The sequence below is a fragment of the Marmota marmota genome, unplaced genomic scaffold, assembly GCF_001458135.2.
Source record: "Marmota marmota marmota unplaced genomic scaffold, marMar, whole genome shotgun sequence".
Lineage (NCBI taxonomy): Eukaryota > Metazoa > Chordata > Mammalia > Rodentia > Sciuridae > Marmota > Marmota marmota.
In genome coordinates this window covers 43,583,503-43,588,405 of record NW_026000005.1, presented here as the reverse complement: position 1 = coordinate 43,588,405, position 4,903 = coordinate 43,583,503, and the positions used below count along the sequence as shown (strand labels likewise).

Below are 4,903 nucleotides of genomic sequence, written 5' to 3'. Positions count from 1 at the left end.
AAGTGATGGCTGTATGCTGGACCGGTAGTCAGTGACGGGTATGATTCAATTGCAGTGGTATCAACCTAAGACAGGAGGCTGACGCCTAAAGGTCAGTTTTCCGATGACGGGTAAGAACCATATGTTGAATTGGACAACCTACCAGGCACGGTCCTTAAGCCACATTGCTTGTTGTTTAATTAATCAGAAGGGGGGAGATGCTGGGAGCCATTAGCCAAGTAGGTATGACAATTTCCTTGCCAGCGTACCCCATGTTGCTGACATTTTGCAGTGACATTCAATGTAGTTGACCTTGCTCAAGGACCAGGGCGGATTAGGGTGTTCCCGGTTTAACATAATCGGGTTTAGGTCGTTCCCAGTTTAGGTTCCAGGTTTAAGGTTTAAGATTATTCCTGCTGGGAATAGGGTGTATCCTGCTGCTTGAGTTCCCCTTGAGTTCTCACGGGATTCAGAGTATATTTTGGGAGACAGAAGCCCAGTGGAGGTGAATTTGGGAGAGAACGGAGATTTGGGCAGAGAACGTGGATTTGGGCAGAGAACGTGGATTTCCCCAGAACGTGTCTGTATACGGCTGGTGTGAGTTCGGGAATAAAGAGTTGCTGTTTGAATCTACAAGCTGTGTGGTGGCTCGTGATTGTGTGCCCAGCCAGACTTTTTAAAAAGTTCCATCTGGTGACTGGTCAGTCACTTCATACCTCTCTGACATGTACTGTAGCTGGGACTCGGTGTCCATGCACTGATGGATGCTCATCTGCAGTGCTTTGCTGACTCTACCTGCCAGGCTTCCATTTCCTGTCCCAGGAAGCCTGTGCATATGAGGATTGGCCCATAGGGGTATGCACTTGCTTTACCACCTTTGGAATTTAAGGACTACCCAATTCAGGTCCTACAGGCAACCCACTGAAGAAGCCTGGGGGTTTACTGCTGAGAGCCATAGCCGAGTCCGAATGGCATGGCATTTTTGCCAGAACGGAGTGGTTGAGAGGTGACGCCAGCAAGCCATTGAGATGATAATGGTTATGTTAAGCTGTGTGTATTAGACCCCTGCTGTCCGCCTCAGCCTGCTACTTTGGAGTTCTCGCGGGGATTCCCGGAGAGTTCCCATTGGTTGGGGATTTCCGGTTGGTGACATGGCAGGTTCAGGATCATGGATGACCTGGCTTTACGGGGGCTGTGTTTCCCACAGAACGCTGGTGTCCCTGGGTTTACCAGGGTATCTGCTTCATAAGCTTACATTTTAAAAACTAGAGAAAGAAACCTTAAAATGACTCACTTGATATATTTCTCATCAACCAAGGGGTTGGAGGGATCCTTCTTACTCTCCATTTCCAATGTCCAATGACCTGAGACGTTTGACTGCATGCATGAGACACTCATGAAATGTCTACAGTGGCCCACGGCTGAGACTCGGTCAGCACTGGCAGGGGCAAGGACTCCTTTTTCCTATATTTTGGCCATTGATTTTCTACTTCTGAACCAAAAACCAACACAATTATTACATTCATACCAGAAAAGTCAAAGACTTTATAATAAAGATTGTTGTGCAGTCTTTAAATAGCAATGTTATGTCAAGTAAACTGAAGAAGGAAGTGAATAATAGATCTTGTGAGAGACTTCCATAGAAACTGGGCTAAAAATGAAGGGGATAGGGGCAGTATATAAGGGTGTCCCCCAGCAGAAGGAGGCACCAGACCTGCCTCTCCTCTCCTGAGTCTTCTCACTGCACCTGAGTCCTCTCTACTGACAACATGGGTTGCTCTGGCTGTGGAGGCTGCGGTGGCTGTGGTGGCTGTGGTAGCTGCAACAGCTGCACCACATGCAGATGCTACCGAGTCGGCTGCTGCTCCAACTGCTGCCCCTGCTGCCGTGGCTGCTGTGGGGGCTGCTGCAGCACCCCTGTGTGCTGCTGCCGCCGCACCTGCTGCCGCTCCTGTGGCTGTGGCTCCTGTGGCTGTGGCTCCTGTGGCTGTGGCTGTGGGAAGGGCTGCTGCCAGCAGAAGTGCTGCTGCCAGCAGAAGTGTGGCTGCAAGAAGCAATGCTGCTGCTAGGTGGGTGGGTCTGCAGGAGCTGCTGGGAGTCAGCTGCTTCTCATTGCTCAGAACCCTTCCCCTCCTGGCTGCTCCCTGCTATCTCCCTGCTATCTCCCTGTCACCTGGGCTTTATGGCACATTTCTCCTTGACGTTCCCGCTCTGTAGCTTAAGAAGTCATTTTCATTTTTATAGTCTCAGGGATATCTTCTACAATGTCATCCAGAACAAAGGTAGAAAACCTCCTGGCAATACTTCTGTCGGGACTGAGGCACTTAGATGCTGCTCATTGGGCTGCCCTAGGGGAGTCTGTAGCTGTGGATGGGGGATGATTCTTGATTTTGGTCCTGTCTGCTATTTCCAGACCCACCAGCCCTGCTGTGAGGGACTGATCTCTTCTAGTTCTGTCTTTGAATCTTGGTTTTGTGTGATCCTTCCCAATTGAAGAGTGTCGAAACCAGTATGACCAGTTACATTCAAAGATACAAGTGCCTCTCTGTACCTGAACACCAACCCTATGGGATCTAGACCAATGGGATCTAGATTCTCAATATTTTGCTCCTAGCATGTGTTTATGGCTTCTGTATACCAACATCTACCTTTCCTGACTGTGAGTACAGTGGATTCCTGATTTCTCTGTTGCTGCATTGTATTTCCACAATCTTTCAATGTCTAATAAATAAATGATACTAAATTGACCTTAAAATATTGACTCACAAAAGTCTCTTATTTGGTAACTACTTCTGAGAAAGGATAGAGGTTCAATATTGAGTAGAGAGGAAATAATTTTTGTATCACATGAATTTACTGTGAATTTGAACTACTTTTGTAATGGCAGATCTACATCAATCAACATTTGCCAGGCGTGGAGGCACACACGTGTAATCCCAAAGGCTGAGGAGGTTGAGGCAGGAGGATTGCAAATTCAAAGCCAGCCTCAGCTATTTAGTAAGGCCCTAAGCAACTTAGCAAAATCTATCTTAAAATAAAAAAATAACAGGGACTGAGGATGTGGCTCAGTAGTTAAGCATCCCTGGGTTCAAGTCCTGGTACCAAAAAAAAAAAAAAAAAAAAGAAAGAAAGAAAAAAAAAATCATTAAATTTTTAATATTTCATCTGTTTTGCATCTATATTGAGACCTGAAATATTTCTTTTTTTCAAAAAGGGTAAATTAACTTATAATAATAGCCATGTGTGCATGTGGAGGTGTAAACACACAAAAACACACACATACACACACAAATGACAAAATCCACCTTGGGCATCAGAATTTCTGCCCTTGTTATTCATGCATATTTCCTCATAGGAAAAAATAATTCTAATAAAAATATGGATTTCCCATATAATTTAAATTCAACTTGGGAAAGGTATCTTTTTGACAAAGGGAATTCTGTAATTGAATTTAAAACTTAGTTTAGTCACAAAAGATGGATTCCCCCAGATTTTTAGCCAAGTCCAGGTCTACCTACAATCTGAATGTTCTCTATAACAGAACACAACCCTGCTCCTGATTTAGAATTTCATTTTCACATTCTATGTAAACAAATCAGCCTTTGGAGCTCTGAAGCTTTCACGTGAGCTCTGTCTGCCATCCTTTTTGCAACAATGAAGTGTTTAGGAGGGAAGTGTCATGGGCAACACCACAGCAATCCTGCACTAAAAGGACATGGCTATAGAGAGCTCGTCCTACACATGCCCTTTATTTTTTTAATGTATTATTATTAAAATGTTAGGTTTTTTCTTTTTTATTAATTAATTTATTTTAATTAGGTATTATGACAGCAGAATGCATTTTGATTCATTGGACACAATTGCAATGCAACTTTCCATTTCTCTGGTTGTAAATGATGTAGCGTCTTACCATATGTGCAGTCATACACATACCCAGGGTAATGATGTCCATCTCAGTCCATCATCTTTCCTGCCCCCAGGCACCCTTTCTTCACATGTCCCTTGAACAATTTCTTTCTCAGTCCCCACCACTTGATTTTTTGGAAATGGATCACAAACTGTCAACAAGGACCCGGAAAAATCGTCAATGCCCTCTCTACCATTTTGGTAAGAATGCTAAATGAGAGATTCCCTAGGACAGCAATATGTTCATCTGTACATTTAAGAGGAAAAGCACATGACTTTCATTTCAGAACTTTCTCATCCTGGACAAAGGCATTGTTTCTTATTCATTGAAGTGTATAGAATAAAAGACTAGGGAAATCCTAATTGGCTGTTACTAGAGCCAGATTAAATGGGTGACACAGCCATACAAGGGATTATCGCACAGTTGTCAGAAAGAGTGAGCCAGATCTCTAAGAAAGAAGAAATGGTGTCAGATGGAAGAAAGAAGTGGATTGTGTGTGATATCATTTGTGTAAATAGAAATTTATCCAAAAACATCATAACACATACTCAAATGAAAGCTTTACCCAGTGAGGTGCATGTGAGATGCTGTATGGGGGGCAAAGAAGGGGTTCAGAAAGACTTCAGGAAGAATGGAGCGCTTGCCTCATGGGAAGCCCACCGGTTTCAGAGGCCATGAACATCCTGTGCACTTTTGTGTTGTCACTAGGTCACTCTGAGAAACAAGAGCTACTCACCAGGGAGGGCAGTGCTCCGGGGTGACCTCTGGGGGTCTCTTGAAGCACACACACCAGCTGAGGGGATCCAGGCAAAAACAGCAGCAGTGGCAGCAATGGGGGCTGCCTTCACCGTGGGGAGGGGTACACATTCTTGACCTTCTATTAGCCAAAGACCTCAGTGTTTTACCGTCTCCATCCTTTGAAAGTAAAGCCACACGGGGGAAGTAAGGGGATTCTTGTTTTTCAAGTTGGCTCAGTCAAAAGATTTTGTTAAATGGATTAGGTTTTATCCCAATCTT

At 44.4% G+C, this 4,903-nt stretch overlaps 1 long non-coding RNA gene across 1 annotated transcript in view; it reads right to left on the bottom strand.

Moving 5' to 3' along the window:
• The window catches only part of LOC125618272, a 7,825-nt gene extending 4,833 nt beyond the window's left edge, over positions 1-2,992 (bottom strand). Inside the window, exon 1 of the long non-coding RNA XR_007349518.1 lies at positions 2,418-2,992. This is a non-coding gene — a long non-coding RNA (uncharacterized LOC125618272). The remainder of the gene's footprint in view (positions 1-2,417) is intronic.
• Between the last annotated feature and the right edge of the window lie 1,911 nt (positions 2,993-4,903).